This window comes from Propithecus coquereli, unplaced genomic scaffold (assembly GCF_000956105.1).
Source record: "Propithecus coquereli isolate 6110/MARCELLA unplaced genomic scaffold, Pcoq_1.0 Scaffold214, whole genome shotgun sequence".
NCBI classification, from domain to species: Eukaryota; Metazoa; Chordata; class Mammalia; order Primates; family Indriidae; genus Propithecus; species Propithecus coquereli.
The window spans coordinates 1257531-1280673 of record NW_012146523.1 but is presented as its reverse complement, the minus strand read 5'-3'; the positions used below and the strand labels follow the sequence as shown (position 1 = coordinate 1280673).

The following is a 23143-nucleotide window of genomic DNA, read 5'->3' as shown; positions in this document are numbered from 1 at the left end:
ACCCCTGACATACATCAGTGAGAAAGCCAAGGAGCAGAGGGATCTGGTCCAAATTTGCAGCTAAAATCCCATGTTTATAGCATTCTGGTATTGTTTTATCACAGCATATTTATAGTATTATTTACATAAACAAGATTAATAGATTAATCATAACACCTGTTACCATTAATGGTATACTATGCAAAACTCCTTAGAGATATTATCTCGTTAAACCTTCCCAGCCCTTCTGTGAGATCTGAATTTTACTGATAAGGAAACTGAGGTTGAGAGAGGTTAAGTACATTGCCAGAGGTTGTACAGCTAGTAAGGGATAGAGCTAAATTTGAACCCAGAACATCCAACTTCAAAGCTACTACAAGATATTGCTTCTTAAAGGAAGGCCAAGAACAGCCCCTAATCCTGGCTTAGCAGGCTGAAAACTTTAGAAGACTCTGGGCTGTGACATTCTGCTGGTCTGCAGCCACAGAGAGCCGGGGTGTTCTTCAGCTGATTCATCGTACGCTCTTGAGTCCTCCTTCCCCCACCCCTACCCCAGCAAATCCTTCAAAGGGAATAATGTCATCAATCTAAATGAGCATTTTGCCAAAATCTTTTTTTCTTGAATATCTGGAGAAATTGTTGGATTCCAGCAAGCACAGTTTTGAATCCCAATGAAACACACGCTGTGGGAATAGCTGTCCTTTAACAACTAGAGAATTGTGAAAATGAAAGCCAGAGATTAAAAAGTCTTCCCAGGAGCAGGTTGGAGGACCTCCAGCTCTTTGGAGCTCACTGCTTATATTTTGAATTTTGAGTTTATGGCTAATTTTACTAATACCTCAAAGCAAGATATCCCACCTTCCCTGATTGATTTTTTAACTCTAACATTTGATGATTCTGTTAGAACTGTAGTTGAGCTGACGTCACTAACTTCTTTACTGGACAAGGTTTGTTGAGTGCCCACATTTGCTGGGCACAGTGCTGAGAATGAGGGACTCATGAATGAGGACAAAATGGTTTCTGACCCCAAGAACAGAGCTTAGCCTCCAGACAGGGAGAGGGGCGCGGAGTAAGGTGATGTACACAGGTCAGTGTGCAGAGAGCTTAGAGGGGAGCCAGCATGACACCCTTTGAGATCAGCACCTACAGCTCAGTTCAGAGGCTCACTGCCACCCACGTACACAAATATTAGCATTAGATGTGTCCCTAACACCCCTGGGGGGGTAAAAGGCTTGATTTTTGCAGTTACTATGACCATGGAGCTCTTTAAAAAGCATTTTAATAAAAGCAATCCATGTTTATAGTAAAAAATAATAACATTGAGCAGCTCAGAATGATATAAAATGAAATGTAAAAGTCCCCCTGCCTGTCTCCCAGCCCTGCTCCCTAGAGGTGATCACTAGTAACATTTTTTAATTTTCTTGTATACTTTACCAGAAATTTTATAGACATAGTATGTGTGTGTGTGTGTATATATATATATACATGCATATATATACCTTTTTACATAGCTGAGATCTTACTTTTTCCTTAAATAATAAAACTTCAACACCTTTTCATACCTCTCCATATAACCTTATTTCACTCTATGTTATTCTCTCTCATGCCTTTCAATAGCCACGTATTAGTACGTTGAATGACTAGATGTGTCAATATTTATTTACTGAGTCTTCTGCTAATGGATATTTGTATCCAGAGTGATGTAATTTCACACAAGCTATAATGAATATATTTATATATGAGAATATATATATATATATATATATATATATATGACATGAATGAATGTATCTAGGGGATAAATGCCAAAAGGTAGAATCACAGGGTCAAAAGGGACGTACGTTTGGGATTTTGGCAGATATTGCCAAAACGTGAGACTAATTTGCTCTCTTATTGATCATGTGCAAGAGAGCTGCAGTTTTCTTTTGTAAGAAATGTATAGCCAGCCCTCCATATCTGTGGGTTCTGCATCCACAGATTCAACCAATTGTGGATTGAAAATATTTGGGGAAAAAAATTACCTCTGCACTGAACATGTACAGACTTTTTTTCTTGTCATTATTCCCTAAACAATAACAATCATTTACGTAGTATTGGGCATTACAAGTAATCTAGAGATGATTCAAAGTATACAGGAGGATGTGTGTAGTTATAGGCAAATACTACACCATTTTATAAAAGGGACTTAAGCATCCATGGTGTCCATGGGAGGTCTTGGCACCCACTCCCCGCAGACATCAAGGGACTGCTGTCCTTGAGAATAATCCATTTGTTCACAGAAGGACGGGTGCAGCTTTGAAAGCAAAGAGAGGTTTGCACCTCATATTTGAAATAGGTCTAAGCAGAACCGTGTGTCATTTGCTACTACTAATAAAAGGAAGTGGCAGAGCTCCATATTCAAAAGGCCTCTCATTTTCTGAATCTTTTTTCTAAAGTCTTTAAACTGCTGTGTTGTAGGAATTTAGTTTAAGAGTTTACTTGAACTTTGGGTTCATATGCAACTTGGCTTCTAATCAATCTCCTGTTGTGGGAGGAAAGGCGTAACAGGATCCGATTTCGTGAATCTCCCTATTACGTAGGTAGGCCCTTAGGTGCTACGGTGTAGAAAGGTAAGTTAAGGAAAATGGGGGAGATCAATTAGTATCTTTTGCTTAATTAAACACAGTCCTGTTGAGTCCCAAAGACTAGGCTCTGTTTACAGTTGATCTGCCTGTTACCACTCTTTGGTATGGAAATTTGTGGGAACAGTCAGGTTAGTCCAAAACATGTCAAGAATCATTTTAGGGTATTTTACTTTATGCCTGGCAGAGCATAGAAAAATATTAGCTTCTAGGGCTAAACAACTGGGATCTCTGAGTAAAAGGTTTCAAGGTTAGTCATTACTATGCAATTCTGCTGCTCTGTTAGTGCCAGCCCAGGATCAACAACTGCTAAAAAATCTTATCAGAAAGAAGGGTTTTTTTTTCCCCCAATTTCTAATTAATTAGGGTATTTTTACCACTTAATCGTGCATCGTGTCTCTTGGAGCAGAAACTGAATTGAGTTGTCAGAAAATCAAAACTTTAATGACTAAAATTTTTAAAATATAACTAAGGAGGAACTTGATTTATAATCTTGTTGTTTCAAAATGCTGATATGGTTTTTGAAGTTTACAGCAAACATGCCTACGATATGATGCGGACTTGAAAGAACATTTTGTTTATGCGACGTCTCCCGTGTCAATCCAGACATTTCGGAAGGGCCCAGGGAGGGACTCAGCCCAGTGCCTCTCGCAGTTGTTTGCAGAACATGGCAAACAGACACTCTGAGACTTGCGCGACCCAAGAGAGACACATGCGTTGCATTTAATTAAAGTAACTTAGTAAACTTTCTGGAAGATCCTCTCTCCCCCACCCCCACCCCCACTTAATGTCTAAAAAGAAATGTAACTAAGCACTAAAATATTTTTCTTTCTGCCAATGTTTTGGGGTTTTTCTTGGCTCATTTTTTTTCAGCTCAGACAGTATGGAAAAGTTTATTGCCTTGCAGACATGTCTCTGGGCAGCTGAGGAAATAAAAAGGAAGCACAACCTAGTTTGTTTCTTTTCTGCTAGGAAATAATACCCAGGAGAGTCAATGCCCTCTGCCTTTGAAAGTAAAGAAGCTTTTTATGAAAGACTTTGGAGGCCTTTGCTGGGATGGGAGAATCTACAGGTAAATATTTTAGATTTGTCAGCATGATAGGGAACAGCTCAACACTCTGAGTTTTTGTTTTATACATACATATAGTATAGAAATGAATTTTTAGTCGTGTTCGTAAGTAGGGAAATTGACTGTAGTCTCGGGGGTATTTAAAAATATTTTAAAAGCATTGCATGAAAGAAAAAACAATGTGACAGCCTTTTCTGATACTTTAGCCTAGGCTACAATTAATGGCCACTAACCAAGAAACAAATTCCTCAGATAATTAGGTTTTCTTTAAGTAGCGGTTATTAACATAATAAAAAAAGTGAAATTATAACTTTCACTTCATTTCTGAAAGGCAACTTGTATTTTAATCCTTGATCCCCCCTCCAAAAAAAATAAAAAGACCGATAGATGGATGGGTAGATGGACACACCAACATACCGGCTGTTTACCTGAAAAAAACTGGAATGCAGTTTCTTTGATGGCAAAACCACATAAAATTGCCATTTTTGTAGGTTAAAATGACTCAATCTTGGCAATTTTTAATATTTTAACCTAATAGAATATGTATCTCAAGCACCCTTGAACTTTAGTTTGCCTTTACTAAGCATTTAGAAATTCATGCAAATCGTCCACCACGCAGTTTATGAAACATTGTTCTCATAGAGAAGTTGCATACCTGGAGATCTTGTTGGCGCTTTAAATCCTATGTGCTTGATTTCTTTAAAAATTCCTCAGTCTTCACGCAGCTAATAAGCAGCAGTAATAAAGCCCTCGCTTGTCCAGTTGCCAGCCTTCCCATTTGGCCAGCAAGCTCTGGCTTGAAACCCCACACTGGGCTCTTGTCCATTTTTCGTGAGTCTCCTCATCCCCACCCTTTTCTTAGCCAGCACTCTGGACAACAGTCAGAAATCAGAAGGGCTTTATTTCCTTAAGCAAGTCACCTCTTTCAGAGTTTCTGGCATTGCTTTTGGTGCAGTGGCTTTCAAATTGATGACCACAGCCCACAGTAAGAAATACATTTTACATAATGACCGAGCATACAAGTGGTTTGTGTCTGTAACTCAAACAAAAGTTTCACAAAACAATCCTTACTCTTAATAAATGCAATGAACTCTGATGCTTTCCAGTCTACACTAATCCATTTTTTAAAAGGTCCTGCTTGCTACCCACTAAATTGATTTCACAACCTACTTATGGGTAGGGACCCATAGTTTGAAAAACACTGCTTTAGTATACTTGATTCAACCCGGGAATTTTAAGTCTTGGCAGGCAATCATAGGCTTGCTTATATCGGCAGAAAAAAGCAGGACTATTCATTGCTAGGAACCTGGTAAAAACATCCTTTGGCAGCTTTCAGAAGACTTTTTTAATAGCAGTGGAAATAAACAGGTATTAAATCTATTCATGGAGGATAGCCTAACCAAAAAATAACAGGGGGTTAAAAAAAAAAACAAAGGTGCCACATACTCTCAGAAGGTAAATGGAATCCCACAGAACCTAGTTCTAGAACTCTACATCCAAGTGCAGCCATCAGCTGACAACAAAAGCAAGTTGGCCTGTTTTCCAGGTAGTAAGAAATGTAGATATTTCAGATGCAGGCAGTGGAGAAGAAAACTCACAGTGTTGGTTTAGAAAGCCTGGCTTCGCAACTGCCAATCGTACTTCATTTCTGGTTAAGGCCAGGAACTGGGTCTTCTCTGGGCTTGCAGCCACCGGCTTTCTTCATCCATGCCTTGGCCTTCACCCAGGCTTCCTTTTACTACCGTGGGTCACAGCTTGTCCCACGGGTGAAAATTTGTCTTCCAGATTTGAGACAGACAAAAAGGTGCTCTTAAAATCTGAAGGAAGTCATGTATCAGGTGTTCCTGATACCATGGTGTGTTACTGTACCAAATCAGAACGTATGTGGTACAGCTTCGGCACTGCAGCTTTTGTGAAGCTATAATGTAGAGAAAATCCAAGATAAGTGCACAGTAAATTCTGTGCTTGGCGGTTTTCATTATTTATATGAATAAATGTTCCTTTCTCCTCTTGGCCTTCGGCTACTGGTGTTTCCTTTTTAAGCTCATGCCAAAGTAGGGTGGGAATTTATCAGATGACAACAGACAGTAGACTGGATCTAATCAGTCCAGGAGTCTAAATTTGAATTGTTTCCCTACAGTGCAGTGTAGGTTTCGCCCTCAAACTTTCCTGCTCCCCACACCATCCAGAAAACATTTAAAAGGCCATCAAAAGAATTTCCTGATGATAAAGATTTTTGCAAGGATTGCAGAAGAAAGTTGGGACATCTCTCCCATAAGAAGTGAATTCTCTCTCTCTCTCAAATGGACCAGGAAGTGCAGGAAGAACATTCTGCAGGTATCAGAGCCCCTGAGGACGACTCTCATTTCACTTACAAACTAGAAGGCAGTGGCCTAGTAGAAGTTACATTTCCTTATGACTGATTTTTCTCTTCTAAGCCTAGGAAAACCAGTCTTAGCCTACATTGCTCATAGAGTGCGTGAGAGCCTTAAATAAGATAATATACGTGAAAATACTATGACAAACATAAAGTTCAACTGCTGGGTTCTTTTTCTGTTTTCAATCAATCCAGACTTAAAGCAAATGAGGAGCCCTTTACGTCCTCATAGCCCTGTGAGTCCAATTTTAGGGCTTAGATCTGCATGAAGGAAAGGGAGTAAAACCAAGGGCACTGGGTAGAGGGAAGCCAGGCAGAGTTATTCAGTCGCAAAGGAAAGAATATGACAAGGAAACATGTAGGTGGCTGTGTAAGACCCACTGCTTTGTGTCTGCACTTGATAGTGGATGTTCCAGAAGCTCTCAACAAGAGCCTGGATTTCCACAAGCTCCAGGGCCTTTAAAAGTTTGCTCGAGTACCTACTTCTCACAAATGTTGAATTTTAGTCATTGTAACTTACCCAACTTCAAATTCTGTCAAACTTAATCTTCAATTTCTTAATTTACAGCAGCACATTGAAATTGAAAGTACGGAGGGCCGTTTATAACCCCACTCTTGCAGTCCTCCCAGAACCCCATCCCACCCAGGCTAGAAAATGTAGAACAAGCCCTTCCTCATTGCAACAGGCTTGCTCATCAGAGGAATAATTGTAAAGAAAGGTGTAGCAAATGGTGTTTTCCGGGAAAGGGAGCAATGCTGTGATGAGGAAACTTTGTTTCAATATAAATTTTCTATTTCTTCTAGTCATATCATGGCATTAGACCTGAAACTGAGTTTCAACATGAATAAACAACTCTGTTAGTGAAATGCAATGAGCTTGAATTGAGTGCCCTCAGCCTAAGAGTGGATCAACATTCTTCAGCTATATCTACAAGCAATCTAGACGTTTGTCCAAATGCAGATTTTTGAGATGTTTAGAGGAGAAGAACCTAATAGTTGAGGCTGAAATATTAAACCATAAGCGTTAAGTCGGCTGTCCACAAAATTCCTTCCTTAGCTAATGACGGAGACAGGGTTGTGTGATGAAGAAATAGAGCATGTCTCGGATTGCTTTCTTTCTTCATATCAATAGGCATTTTCTTGAACCAACCTAAACGAGAGTATAAAAACAGAATGCTAAAAGAGAATATAAAAAATAGAATGCTTTCTTTAGAGAATTATTATTTTATAAAAGGATGTTGGTATTGTTGAACACTGTGTTGCTGATAAAGGCTTATAAATGGGAAGATGTCATAGTCGGTTTGGCTGCTGTAACAAAATACCGTAGAGTAGGTGGCTTAAACAACAAACATTTATTTCATTTCCCATAGTTCTGGAGGCTGATAAGTTTAAGATCAAGGTGCTAGCAGATTTATCGTCTGGGGAGAGCCCACTTCCTGGTTTGCAGATGGCTGTCTTCTTTTTATGTCCTCACATCACCTTTCCTTGGTTCATGGAGAGAGAGAGAGATCTCCATTTTCCTCTTCTTATAAGGACACTAATCCCATTGTGAGGGTCCCACCCTTATAACCACATAATCTAAACCTACATACCTCCCAAAGGCCCCACCTCTGAATCCCATACATTGGGGGTTGGGCTTCAACATATGAATTTGGGGGTAGGGGTTGCTACACAAACATATAGCTCATAACAAGGCATGACCCTCCAAATGAACATAGAAAGTGCTAAAAATCTTCTAACCTTAATGATCAATGTAATGAAAACTCACTTTTATTCTAGGTTAGGAATGATAATTTAGCAATTGTTTTTATGATAGCAGAAGTACTGTTTTCTTGAGCATTTTAGTTCCATTTGAGACCTGGGAAATAACCAGGCAGTTAGGGTTAAATGGTCAGTCTTCCAGGAAAAAAATAAGAAACATGTGGAAATTGGTTCTATAGCTCTTGAGAGAAAGGTAATAAATAATTATCTTTCAGCCGAGGTGTCCAGGTGTTCATAACCATTTTTGTGCCATGGACCCCTTTGGCCATCTGGTGAAGTCTGTGGACCCCTTGTCAGAATAATGCTTTTAAGTGTATGAAATAAAACACATAGGATTACAAAAGAGACTAATTATACTGAAATAGAGCTTTATCTTTGGACTTTTGGGGACCATGATCCATGTACCACAGATTAAGAACTTCACGTACGTGAAGTCCAGAAGATAAGTAAGAGAAAGTAATAAGGTGGAAAAAGCAACATTTTTAGTATGCTATAATTACTGTCTTACAAGGCAATATGAGGGTGAAATGCAAAGTTCTGAATTGATCTGTAAGTAGCGTAAGAGCTCATCAAGTGCTTGAGGAGAGAGCTCCTGAGAATGGCCAAAATTGGGACTGCAGAAACCGTAGCTTCTTTCATTGATTCTCTCCTTTCCTGTGAACTTTCTGGATGTTTCTCAATATTATAATAGATGTTTTTATTTTGCCCTCGAGCAAGTGGACATGGTCACTTCTCTATTGTAAATAGTTCCACTTCTGCATTTATGGAATTGAGGTACCAATCAAATTATGTTTTCTGAAAGTGGAAGATTAAAATATGGATATAAGGAATGCATAGTGCACATTTGTTAGTGAACAGTTCCGAGCACCTGTCGCATTGGGTGCTGTGCTGGCTGCTGGACTTATAGGCAGTTTGAGACAACATCCATGTTCACAAGAAGTTAAAAATCTGCAGTCAGTTACAGACAAGTAAGAAAACAATACTTTCAATACAACATGATTAACTGATTTTTAAAAAATTTGTTTTCTCAAATGTTGCAACTTAGAGGGTTGTGATATGTCTTTTTTTCTATAATTTTGGACTCTTTTTAAGTGAAAAAGATGTCATTCTTTTGTAAAAATGATAACATTATGCTACCTATTCAATAAGCAAAAATGTGGTTTTCCTGGAGATGCTGAGCAGAGCTTTAGAGGCCACATATTCTATCCCCTGCCTTTGGGCAAGACGTTTGCAGACTTCACAAATAGAATGAAATCAGCTTAATGTTTTACGCATTACACAACCTCTCTTAGCAAGTCTTGCCAATTTTAACAATGCTCAAATTATTTCTCATTTCTTGTCCAGTTTCTTTATAGTATACTTTACGCCTCTTTCTCTCAGTTCTGAAAATGGAGATTAGCCAGACATCATAATAGCTTTTATGTACTTCATATGTTTTATCAAATAAAATAATAATGAATTCGTGCAAGAGAGAATAAGTGTACGTGCAAGGCATTATAAATTTTTCCTGTTTTGTACTCTGTAATTCTGGTCCTTTTGATTTTCTGCATATCTTCTGTGTTCCAACATCATTATGGATTTCTTTAACCCACCTTAAATCCCCAAACCCCTCTTAAGATGAGAAATATAGAACTAGACTTCTGCCTATTTGGGAGGAAAATCAAGCTTAATGAAAATGTATCCATGCATGGTACAAATATGATAGCATAATTATTGGCAAGTGAATGCATTATTAATGATGTCACCCCTTAATTAAGAACATCAATTATTTGGTAAATGTCAAAAGGCTGGCTTATTGTAATAAACTTGAACCTTAGAGAAAGTGCCAGTAATTCTTTATATTTCAAACTTATATGGGACATTATTTTTGGCCAAGAAAGCCATCAAGGGAAGGCATTCAGAAGGCAGAAGCTGAAATTTGGGGCAGCACATTGAAGACTTACTTTTTAAATTTTATAACTTGCTTAATTCTACACATTCTTAGAACTAATTGAATGGCCCTTCTTGCTAAGTAACATAAATATAACTTTGGTAACTTTCCATCCAAAATGTACAAATGAAAAAACTCACATGACTCATACATTTTAGATTTGGGAGGGAAAACCTCCAGAGCACAGGCTTGTGTTTCAGAGGTGAATCTTACAAGGCCCTCAGGCAGACACTTGGAGTAGCCAGGATTCTGAGCAGTGCCTCTGGGAGCAGAATTCACACATCCGCTCCCAGCGGGTGGTAGGGAAGAGTGCTATTCACAACCAGTTGGAACTGGAGATTGTTCCTGCTGGCAAAAACAGAATTGTAGAGTTCATTTGCTCCAAGGTTTTCAAATTGTTAAGTTGTGACAAATGATGAGTAATGAAATCAATTTAGTGGGTCATATCCATCCTTTTTTAATGAAAAATAATAGATTAAAACAGAAGCTATCAGAATATATCACTCATAAAAGGTTAAGTATTGTTTCATGAAACTTGTTTTCAGGAGTGTGTGTGTGTGTGTGTGTCACAATACAAAATATATGTCTTATTATAGATCATCTAGACCAATACCTTCACTTTACAGACAGAAAAAAAAATTAGACCAAAAGAGCTTAAGTAACTTGCCCAAAGTTGCATTACTTTTTATAAATTGAGAAAATAAATTTTAAAAAATCAACTAAAAACCCAATAGTTCCCAAAATCTAAATAATAGTGATTCTACAAACAATGACACAAATTTTCCTTAGATAAAATCTTCAGAGCATATCGGAGGACCAATTGCATCTGTGCCCATGGCGTATGAGAATAATAATAGTTTTATTGAGTTCAAAGAGCTCTATACAGAATATCAGCGAACTCTTAATGTCAATGAGCTCTTATGTCAATGAGCTCTGTGTTAAGTACTTTGTATGATTTACTGATTTATGCCATTTAATTCCCCCAGAGTAAGGTAAGTACTCTATCCCCTTTTACAGATGAGTAAACAGAGCCTCAGAAAGATTGCAGTTACTCTACTACTAAGTGGAAAAACTGCAGTGTGAATCCAGAGCCTAAGCTTACTTGCTTGGTTACTCTTTCTCACTTCCTCTTCAGTTGATAAGTAGATGGGTCGCTAAAGAAAATAATAGATAGATGACTAAATTCTCATATATACACATATATTCAGAGTTTAGCTAGTGTACATTTTATAAATATAAAGATTATCAAGCAGAGTATAAAAACCCTCTTTCTCATAGAAAAAATAAAAGGAAAAGCAAATGTAAGATATTTAAGTGAAACTTTTGCTGGCATTACAATTTCATATTAGGCTGAGTATTTCTTAAAATTTAATTAACCAATGACCACTAAGTGGGAAAGCAACAATGTGGTATTTAGGCAGTGAACCAAATATGGTGAATCTTTGGTTCACTCTTTTCTAGGTAGGTACTGTGTGAAATTGAACTGCTTTATATGTCACGAATAAGATATAAATGCTGGTGATTATTACAATTAAAAAATAAGAGAAACAGACAAGGTGGAGGGAAGGAAAAGGAGAAAAAAGAAATGGAGAGAAGAAACTAGAGTCACCAAAACTGGTCCTTAGGAAGCCTTCACAAATTATTTACGCATGTATTCATTCCTGGTTTCTCGAGATAGTTAAAAAAAAAAAAAGTTAGATAATCCTATGCACATATCTCACCCACAAAGAAAGAGAACACAAATGAATCTATAGGAACTTAAAAATCATTAACAGTTAATAGTTCCCCAGTTAACCTTGATTGCTTATAGCTTTGTTTTTTGTTCCAAACGTTCTGTAATTTAGGTTCATATAAACTATTGCAATGTAGTGTATACACCATTAGGCCTATGTAAGTACCATCAGATGCAGAGAATTAGAGATTAGGAAAAGTCAATTTGCCACAGACTCAATTACTGAATGGAAATAAAAATAATTTAAGGCTGTGCTCTCCCAATCTCTCTTAGGAAAGCACTCTGAAATTACAGGGCAAAGGGTGGAGAAAACCTCCAAAGATAATCTGGTCCATCCCATGCCCTCCAGTCAGTCCCAAGACTCTCATTGCCCAAAAACTCAAAGCGTGGTCCTTGGACCAGTAGCATTGGCATCACCTGGAAGCTTATAAGAAATACGGAATCTCAGACTCTACCCCAGAATGGCTGAATCAAAATCTGTATTTTAAAAAGATCCTCAAGGAATTCATGTGCACATTAAAGACTGAGAACTATTGGGCTATACTGTTGTGAGGGGAAGGAAATCCAAGTCTGGAGAAGTTGAGATCAAAGTATAACCACAACCACCCAAGTAGGGGAAAAAACCCAAGATGCGATTTGATTTGATTATCATTGTGGGATATATGACATACTTGAAAGAAGGTTGGTAATCCACCCTAGACATGTCAAAAAAAAAAAAAAAAGGAAATTAAATGTCTCGGGAGAGATGAAGGTTAACAGTCATAGAAAAAACCTAAAATGCTTTATATCTGACCCATTTCAAAGATAGAAGCATGTGCTACATATTCTGTGCAGTTTTAGGTGGACCAAGAGATCTTGTTTTGTTTCTATCACATTCATTTTTCAGTGACCTCTTATTTATGGCACGTGATACTGGCTTTCTATTTGCAGTAGTGATATGATATTTCTTCATAAGGAAGCTTATTTCTGTTTTTTTTACAGGGCTCAATGTAAAGAACTATAATAAATAATAGGGTGAATAGATTGAGGATAGAATATGAGTGATTAGGCAACAGGATTGTTAGACTAGGTCAGTATAGCCTCGACTTCACATTTCACAGATGAACATGATGTTTAAAAAGGAGAGGATTGCCAACCTTTCTATTTTTCCAGATAAAGATATTTGGAAATAGAACAAACCAACATTTACTGTTTGCTCTCACCATGTAAAAGAATATTTTCGTACCCTTACAACAAGAAAAACAATATCAAAATAAAGAATAAAATATGGTTGGCAGTGTTACAAAGATACATGCCTACAGTTTGTCAGTCCCTTCTCCATAGCCCTCGCCAGACAAGTTTTAGAATTCAGAATTTTTTCGGTGGGGGGAGAGGTGGTTAGGAAGGTAGCATTGTGGCTACACTGGGCCCCAGCGGCACATGGGTGAACACCACATACATATCGAACACATTAATGGTCCTGCAGGGAAGCGTATGAATATTCACACTAAGTTGAATCAATGAAGACTGTGGAACACTCAGATGAAATCAGGTTTTTGTTTGCCACCAAATAAGTCATGAAAACACTTTCTGTTTTCAGAAATTTTGGGATTTTGAAATTACAACTAAGGAATTATACACACACACACACATATACATGTGTGTGTGTATATATATATGTATCATTGCCCTTTTTCTTTTCATTTTGTTGTGGAGCAGGGAGCCCTCTACACTAACAGACATAGGTCTGAGAATTGACATGCAGGAGCTCTCAGCCACAATGACATATGGAGTGTGTGTTTGGCCTCTAATGAAAGAATTTCTTCTATGTAAATTAAAACTACAGTGAGATACAACCTTACCCCTGTCAGAATGGCAAAAATGGCAGAATGGCAAAATACTAAAAAGTCAAAAAAACAGATGCAGTGAAAAGGAACACTTATGCACTATTGGTGGGAATGTAAATTAATACAACCTCTATGGAAAGCAGTGTGGAGATTCCTCAAAGAACTAAAAGTAGATCTACCATGTGATCCAGCAATTCCATTCAAAGGAAAAGAAGTCATTTTATAAAAAAGACACCTGAACTCATGTTTATTGCAGCACAATTCGCATTGCAAAGATTCGCAACCAACCTAAATGCCCATCTACTGATGAGAGGATAAAGAAAATATACCATGGAATACTACTTGGTCATGAAAAAGAAAGAAATAATATCATTTGCAGCAACTTTTATGGAACTTCAGGCCATTATCCTAAGTGAAGTAAACCAGGAACAAAAAAAAAAAACAAACAACAAAACACCACATGTTCTCACTTATAAGTGGGAGCTAAGCAATGAGTATGCATGGTCATACAGAGTGACATAATGGACATTGGAGACTCAGAAGGGAGAAGATGGGAGGGGTGGGGGATGAAAAGTTACATATTGGGTGCAAGGTACACTATTCAGGTGTTGGATATACTAATAGCCCAGACTTCATCACCGTACAATTTATCCATGTAACAAAAAACCATTTGTACCCCGTAAATCTATTATATTAAAACAAAATTTTTACAAAGAATTTCTTCTAATTATCCAATTATAAACATAACCCTGTGGTGATGAGATATATTAATTAATGGTCATATTCTACTTGAATATTATTGGAGAGATTTTTTTTAAATGGACACCTGCTAGAATGTCAGCTCTGTAAGGCAGGGAAATCTATTTTGTTTGCTGATTTGTCTCAAACACCGAAAGGAGCGTCAGAGGGCCTGACACATTATAGCTGCTCAGTTTTTGTTAAATAAATTAAAGATTTGCAAGTTCACAACCTCCTGCAAATACTAAAATTGTTGTTGGCAGCTCATGGATATAGAGAGTTGGGTTGTGGTGTGTGTACGGGTGTGGAGGGAGGGTGTTTAAGGCATAGCAACCTGTTCCACTCTGTTAGAGCAAGCGCGTGTGCATGTGAATGCTTCCCACTGCTGCTGCAGTTGTCAACAGCATTTGGTTCAGGGAGCTCCAGAGGATGATGTCATATATTGAATCATCTGAAACTCTGAGTCAAAACAAACAAGTATTTAGTATTGACTGTTATTTTTTAAAGACAGAATATTTAATTTTTTTTTTTTTTTTTTTTTGCCATTTTGGGTCCAGATGGTCTTAAAACAGGTGAGAGGTCAATGAACTTTAATAGGAGAAAAGACCGGGAGCACAGTAAAATAATTCTGCAAATGAATATTTGAAATATGAAAAAGAAACTGCTTATTGACTAAGGATCTGGAATGATCTACATGGTCACAAGAGAATATGGCTACAGCTGGGCAAAATGTGATGGTAAGAAAAACTAGCATAATCGTGGCCTAATCCTCCCAGAATGAGTGAGTTTGCTTCTCTTCCCTTGATTTATATGCTATAGTTTTGAGAAAAGTGTGATTCAATGAGGAAAAATTCTTTTCCAGGGGAAATAAAGTATCCCCAAATAAAGGTAAGGCATTATGACTATCGTTTTCGTGAGGGCAACATGCAATCGCATCACAAATCATTGGCAATCTTTTCCAAAACCAAGACAAAATCCTACAGGCACTTACCAACCATGGTATTAGTCTATGGGGAAATTTTAAATAGCTCACGGTGCTAACCATCCAAACATTATAGAGCTCAATTATTAATAAGTAGCCATTGCCTTCTAAAGATAATAACCTGAGACCTTCATAATCATAATAGCTAAAAGACAAATATTAACATAAGACCTTTATTCTTTTCTCTATGTCATTTACCATGTGATAAACAGTTTCTCCTCCACCTTTACTGCTGGGAAACAAAGTTCTCTAGAGCTTACATGCCTGTACTCTGACTATGAAATTTGCTTATTTCTCAAGGAAAAAAGTCCTATTGTAGTAGCGCACATAGTTCGTACTGAAACTTACAGTATACACTTGATTAAGCAATTAGGCAGTGGAGAATATTCAGGACTCCCTTTGTGGCTGGAATGTTATTAAATTATTACCAATTCCAGTAAGAATTGAAGCTTATAGGATTTCAAAGAGGGCCAGTTGGGTGTCTTCTCTTCTAATGAGAACCTCTGACAGGAAAAAAATGGTACAAGTATTCTGTTCCTCCCTGTCAAGTGCTGCTTTTTAAAGGATATCAGAGAAGCCCTCCCTTGGCCTGTAAAAGCCCTTTAGTAATCTCACACCATAGCATCGGTGCCCACAGCCGTCTGCGTTACAAATTTAGCCACACTCAGGAAGGGACATTCTAGAAAGTTCCAAGTCTTATCTTCATTACTCTCCCACCCATTCTCTAGAGCTGCTAATCTTGGAAGATAGAATAGGAAAAAAAGAACAAGTTCTGATTTTTTTGGTATTTTCATAAGCCACATGCATACAGTTTCAAGCATAAAATGTCCTGATTTTTAAAAAGAAAAATGGTTATTTGATTTTGTAAGAATAATAAAAAAGAGGGAATGACACTTTGGTTCCAGCACTGAATATCCTCTTGGCACATAGAATATTTTTATTGCCTCTCTACACTCGAATAACTAAAATATCCAATAAAAAATGTAGTCTGAGGAAAGAGTGACAAATTATCCTCCCATGCCTAAGGAGGGCTGTGTTTCGGATGTTATCTCTAAGGCAAGAATGTCTTAGACCAGAGCATCCAAGGGAGAAGGTATTTTGAAAAGGGGAGAGCCTTTCTCATACTCCTGAATCATACTAATTGTCAGGGGTCACTAGATAAGTAGAATTCTAAACATTTCTGTGCAAGATTAAATGAAAACTCAATGCTTTTAATTATCAAAAAAAAAAAAATGTTAGAGAAGGAAAGAACTTTAGAAATAAACTAGTCAAGCCTTTACACTTTACAAAGAGATCCAAAGGGCGAAGGGTTCTTCCCAAGGGCTCCTGACTGACTGGGAACAGAGGGAGGCTAGAACTCACTCTGACCACTCCCAGGACTGTAAATTTCCAGGGCACCATCTGACTTAAATATCCACATCCTAATGAACTGACCCTCGTTAGATGCCTTTTCAAGCCCCTTGCAAGACTTGCACGGATGCCAGCAATGCTTCTATTAAGCCCCAGCTGGAAGGGCTGGTAAGTATCTAATTTCTAGCCAGCCTGAGTAATGGCATTATAGACAGGTGCTCATAATGTTAGCACCCAAGACTGCAGGCTCGCTTGATTAAATGGCAGCATGTATCCCTTTACATTCTTGTTATTTTGATAATTAAATGAGATTCCCAGCTCATCTCTGACCTGACACCTGTATTTCATTTTTAAAGTGAGTCAGGTAGTGAGCAATTCATGGTAGTTTTGCAGTACAAACTATACCCACAGCTCATTAAAGTGTGTTTAAAGTTTAATAAAATTGTACCCCATCCAGTAATAAACCTGCTTAAGTATCTAGCACATCTTGCATGCTTTTAATGGCCTGTTTGCTTTTCAAAGATGTGAAGCAAGACAAATTATTAAGAAGAAAGATGCAATACTGCCTTAGAGTTGCAGTTTTAGAAATGTGTTATTTTCAATAGAACCATCTATTACCTTCTGTGTTTCCAAAATATAAAAATCTAATCTGTATGACCACATTTTTAAAAAAAGGTTTATTTTCCAATCTAAGTAAATACCACCCATTTGTAAGAAGTTAAATCGCATTATTTAATTTTTTGATGCTCAAATACACTAGATATTGCAAAAAAGAAAAAAAGCTGAGTTTTGTGAGAAAATAATTCAGAAAAAGCCAAAGAAGGACCAAAATTATTCTTGAATAAATCATAAACATATATATCAAAAATAAAAATTTTTACACTTAATTTCTTACAGATAAAGTGGGTATGCATTGCTCACATTACTTGTCAAGTCGAATAAAATAGCAATGGAACACACAAGCTGATAGTGTTACCCTTAATCAGAAATAATTTAAATGTGTGTTTATGTGTATGTGTGTATGCATTTTAATAATCCTGTGGGAACTTCTGCCCTTATTACCTGAAGATAACATTAGTAAATCATTAAAACTAAATCCCTCTCCTACTTGTATTACATGTTTCTGTTACTTTAATCATATCCACATTTCCTAGCAAGAAGGCAGCAGTTCATAATTGTGGAGAAATGATGGAAAGAGTATGTTGCTCGTGAAGCAATGTGTCAATATTGTCATAATTCCAGGTCCTTCTATGGGACTAGGTCACTTTGACATACTATATAATGCCCTGAGGCTGTGGGCCACGTCTGCCTGGGTGGCTAACAGTGCCTGCTCACAAGTGCAGTTTACATAATGCCAGTGCTAGAAGTATGTAAGAAATTACTCTATTTTCTTTTTGATTTTAGAATGTCACTTTTATAAAATACAATAATATATACCTAATAGTTTATTTATGTAATAGAATGTAGCATTTGCTAGTAAATGTTAAATGTAATAAAAAAATAAGAAATAATGCAAAAAATAACCCAAAGCTCTACTGCCCCCAAAACAAGCACCAACATTTGAAGAAAATGCTTTATAGATTATTTCCCCATGCATGTGTACAAAATAGGAGAAAAGAAGGAGAAGAGAAGGATGGGCAAATAGAAAATTTTATAAATATGGAATCACATTACGAATCCTTCTTTAAAATGTGTTAAACTTAATTTTATTTGAATTTATCAGAAGAAAAACTGAAGGGAAATTGAAGAAACTGCTGAATTTCGGTTGAATGTTTTTTCACCCAAGGGATATTAGATTTCAAAAGATCCCTATAAAATTAGAATATTTTTTCTAAATGAGGTCATTTTTTGTTACCTACTGTTTCAAATTGAAACATTATTAACTACAGCAGTATTTTTAAAGGATCTCATTTCTTCCCACCTCATGCCACCATCTTCCAGCTTTTGTTAATTATACCATATTATTTTTACTTTGTTAAGGTTTATAACATTTGCATTCTACTTTCACGAACTGCTTAGCCATATTGTATAGATAAACAGGTGACGCTCACCACCTGCCCTTGGCCCTGGCTTCAACTGGATTTCATTGTCGAGTGTTTTTTGTTTGTTTGTTCAAGAATCACTCAGGGTGCTTTAATTTCCTGAGTTCCTTCCTCCATTTTCAGAATGCATGTCTTTTATATATCAATGATGTTGGGTGAGTCCACTCACTCTTCTTCAGAACTTTGTAGACGATTGCCTCTTTGTCTTTGGGGTTGAATGTCATTGTGGAAAAATCATAGGCAGGTCAAAATTATTGCCCTTATAGGAAACTTTCCTTTTGTGCCTAGTTGACTACAAAATTGTTTCTGTAACCTTGGAACTCGTAACTAGTCTAGGATATGGCTAATGGTGTTAAAGGAAAAATTATTCCGTGACGCTTGTTAATGCATGGTAAGGAAGACTTTATTCAGGACCATTGTGATAGGTGCAGGGACCCACAGCATGGGATTTTGCAGTGAGGGAAAGAGATTGGGCTCAACCCCAAATACATCATGGGAAAGTAGAACTTTATAGCCAAGCAGCAGGGTAGGGATCAATGGATGGAAAATTATTAAGGAGAAACATCAAGAGCAAGGGGGATTCTAGCTAAAATAACAGGCCAGGGTGACCAGACATCACTTAGGGGATGCTAGAGGTTGAGGTGATCGCGTATCAGGGACGAGGGGTTCTGGTTAAGCTGACGTGACAGGACTCTTTGCTAAAACTGGATTTTGTGAGGAAGTGCACAGATGGGCCTAGGAGAATGTTCAGAAGCCTGACTAAATTTTGGTCAAGCAGAGAGTCTTTGTCAGTGGTCACTCATTCTTTGTCTGTTATTGTCCTAGAACATTGTGTATCCTTTTGACCTGCAGATTTAAGTCTTCTTTTATTTCAGGAAAAGTTTTCAATATTATACCTTTATATACCTTTCCTGTTACATTTCTCGTCTCTGGGACCACTAATCCTTATGTTCTATTGCCGTTGTTCTCCACCTCCATCCACTCTGTCGCTTCCCTTGCCATTGACTATTTTATGCAGTTTTCTTCTTGTCATTACGTTAGTTTTATATGCCTCAGTTTCAATATTTTTATTTCCATAATTATGGCATTTTGATTTTCAGTTTGTCTCCTTAGTTCTGCTCTCTTTTTATCTCTTTTCATCCTATGCTTTATAATCTTGTTTTAATCTCTAGTTTTATTAAACTACGTACTTACACGGGAAACTTTCTTATTTTTCTTGTGTTATGCTTTCTTTATAGACTGAGCTCTTCTCTCTCTCTCTCTCTCTCTCTCTCTCTCTTTCTCTCTCCCTTCCTTCCTCTCTTTTTCCCTCCCTCCCCCCATAGGTACATGCTATATCTTTTAATCTCCTTTTAATCTTGTTGATGCTTAATAAGGAAGCACTGTCCAGACCTTCTTTTTGCACTAGTGGAGTATAGGTGAAATTTTCTTGACATTATCTGCACATCATCTCAAAATCCTTTGTCTTCCTCTCTGAGCACATTTTGTGGGCTGGGTATTAGCTTCCAATTTCTTTTCTAAAGCAAGAAGATGTGAACAGGGAAGCACCAAGACAGCATGTTACCTTTGCTGGGGACCTGGGCTTGGCTCCCTCTTCTCAATCTCATTAGATATCCCCATCCTAGGTCCCCTCTGCCAGCTGCAGTGGGTTCCATGGGCTATGGGCTTCAGCTCTTTCCCCTGTTTGGATCAGAGCCCTGCCTTTGCCAAGGTCTCATGATCATACACAGGAGATGCTGTTTTCTAAGGTGTTTTTCTTGTCTTGACTTTTCTCAAGGCTTCCTCTGCACTTCCCTCAAATCACGCCTTTCCAAGTCTAAAGTTATGATTAGAGAGTCTCTAGATTCAGCCCCATCACTGCCTTTCCTCAGTGTTGTCTCAGAAGTGGAGGGGTTGGAGCCAAGCTGCCACAGTCCAGCCACTCCTTTAGCCAACACATTTAAGATGAGGATATGGAGGTATACTCCTTTCTTTGTTTTGTGGCTGCTGGCAACATTTTGATTTGATTTGTTTTATTTTAATGTATGCTTTTTTGATTCATTAAATATTGAAGGAGAGAGACTCCATGATCTAACTTCACACCATGATCTTTTCTCCCTATCATCTCAAAACCATGTCAATTTCTATACAAAAAGTAGGACTGACCAGATTTTGAAAAGTTTAAGTGAAGATTAAAACTTCCGTGTCAAATATTTAATTTTGTGATTGATTTTCTGATTATAAAATCAATGGATTCTTTGAAGAAAATTTATTACAAAAAAATCATAGCAAAGAAAACACAGACATTCATTCTCATGTTATTTTTGGTATGTTTTCTTTTAGAAATTTGCTTATCCGAGTACGGTTTTTAAAATTGGGTTCATACTTCATATATGGTTGTTATTTTGTTGTTTGTTTTTCCTCTAACAGTACCTTACGAGCACTTAACATAACCTTAAATATTCTTTGAAATAAGATTTTAATGATTTGGAAGCAAGTTAGTGTATTCAAATAATCCCCTATTGTTGAACATTTGTGCTATTTATAATTTTGATTAATATTAATACTAATGCTGGAATAAATGTTCTTCTATATAAATCTTGGGATGTATTTCCTTTAAAATATATTAGTAAAACTTTTTGATGAAGATATTTCTAAGATGAGTAATATTCCCTGCCTTAGCAAAATAATTTAAATATTATGCAGTGATATAAAAGTAGATAAAGAGAAATACTTCACCAGATTAAATCTTAGAATATAAAATTTTGAATAAATTTAAGAGTAGGTCTCTTAGTGCTTTTTCCCCATAAAGTCACGGTCTAAAATCATGTGATTTCTCATTAATTATTTAATGAAAGTCACTGAGATATTTCCTAAACTGTTTTCATTATTTCCAAAAAGTACCACTTTCATTTTCTTGATCAGTGCTTTTTGGCTTTTTCTTTAGAGTTCAGAGTAGCGTAGTGGTTCAGTGAATAAGCTCTAGGGTCGGAAAGCCCTGGGATCTGATCCCAGCTGTGTGAATGCATGATCTAATGCTCCCTCCACACCTCTCATTCTTCACCTTCCTTCACTATGTTTTAGCCACACTGGACTTTTTTCTGTCCCTAGAGTAGACCAATACCATGTCCAAGTTGGCCCCTGCTAGTCCTTCAAATCTTCCCCAGTCTGCTTATGGCTAACCCTATCTCATCCAAGCGTCACTTCTCTGCTCAGTTTATGTTCCCATTAACTATCCCCTCGAGTCATTCTCTATTCCATTACTCTGTTTTATTTTCTTCATAGTATGTCTTATCACTCAAAAGTATCTTAATAATGGCTTCTATTAATAGTATTATTAAGTAACCTCAGTACCCACAATTCCCTTCTACAGCCTATGGCTCCGTGCCCTCTGCTGTGAGGGAGAGTGCCCTCTTGTGGACGTTTACAATATTGCTACAAAAGGCACAAAGTCTTGTTTCATTTTTTTGCAACCACAGGATTGCTGTTTTGGGGAATTCTCCAAGTATCAAATATTTGAGACTTATTGATGTTCAGGTAGCAGATTAATTGAAATTTTTAATCATCCTAGAACATGAATAGCTTAAAATGTGAAAGGACCTTGATGTAATAATGATAGTTCCATTTAATGAGTGTTTTCTCACTACTAACCACTGTGCTAAGGAATTTTCATATATTACCTCATTTAGCTTGGGTATTGTCAGCTAAGAAGACAAGGCAATAAACTGAGACATATAAAGAAATCTTTTCCAAGCATCAAGGTAAAGCTGATCCTCTATGCCCAAACTTTGTCTGCAACTTTTGAGGGGAAAAAAAATAGCACAACAGAATGATTTTAGTCAACAAGTTAGGATATCCTTTTAAATAACTGTGAGAGTGGAATTTGAATGTTCCCAACAAAGAAATGATAAATGTTTGAGGCGATAGATACCCCAATTACCCTGATTTGGCATATAATATATAGGCATATATTATATGCCTATATCAAAACATCACATGTACCCCATAAATATATACAACTATTATGTACCCATAATAATTAAATATAATTTTTTAATTTAAGAGATACAATAATGTAGTTATTTTTTTAGGCACCAAAGGGGCCTGGGTTCTCAACTCAACTCTGATCCTAATTAATTATCTGTCATTTGTCTTCTCTAGGCCTCAGTTCCCTCAAATGTAAAATGAGGCTGAGAGCCCTTCCAGAGGTGAAATGTGTTCAGTAAGACCTAGAAATCAATAAATGTGTTCGGTCAATGCCAAGCAGGAATAAAAACATCATTTCTTCATTTTTCTCAGGTACAATGGCTCAAAAATCCTAAGAACTAAGACATCCCTTTGGGTGATGACATAGGACTCATGTATTTATTACATGCAGTGTTAACTGTCAGTTTCTTCTTGGAAAAGTCCTATTTTTCAACAAAGTTACTTCTTTAAAGCTTCTAGAGGTAATCCCTAATTTATGAATGATAGATATGTTTTAGATACAATTATATACTAATATAATTATCTATGTCTATGTTTAAGTCATCAAATATCTATTGCATAAACATTTGCTGAGTACCCACTCTGTCTAGGCCCTGGTGCTGGCATAGAAGAAATGTCAGCAAAAAAAAAAAAAAAAAAAAAAAATTCTGTAACCCCAATCCACATGAAATTTACTATCTACTATATCTGGAAGTCATTCCCAGTATCATCTCCAAAAATAACTGGAGCATAAAATGCCAAAATTTAAATGCTAGGAAATTATATTTAAT

General features: G+C 37.0%; 1 protein-coding gene across 2 annotated transcripts in view; it reads left to right on the top strand.

The window, feature by feature from the left end:
- The window catches only part of THRB (thyroid hormone receptor, beta), a 312929-nt gene that overhangs the window by 155912 nt on the left and 133874 nt on the right, over positions 1 to 23143 (top strand). Inside the window, exon 1 of one of the 2 annotated variants that reach the window (XM_012644578.1) lies at positions 14743 to 14770. The exons of the other annotated variant lie outside the window; for it this stretch is intronic. The gene's annotated coding sequence lies outside the window, so the exon portion shown is untranslated. Of the gene's footprint in view, positions 1 to 14742; positions 14771 to 23143 lie in introns of those variants that run through there. 2 annotated transcript variants of the gene reach the window in all.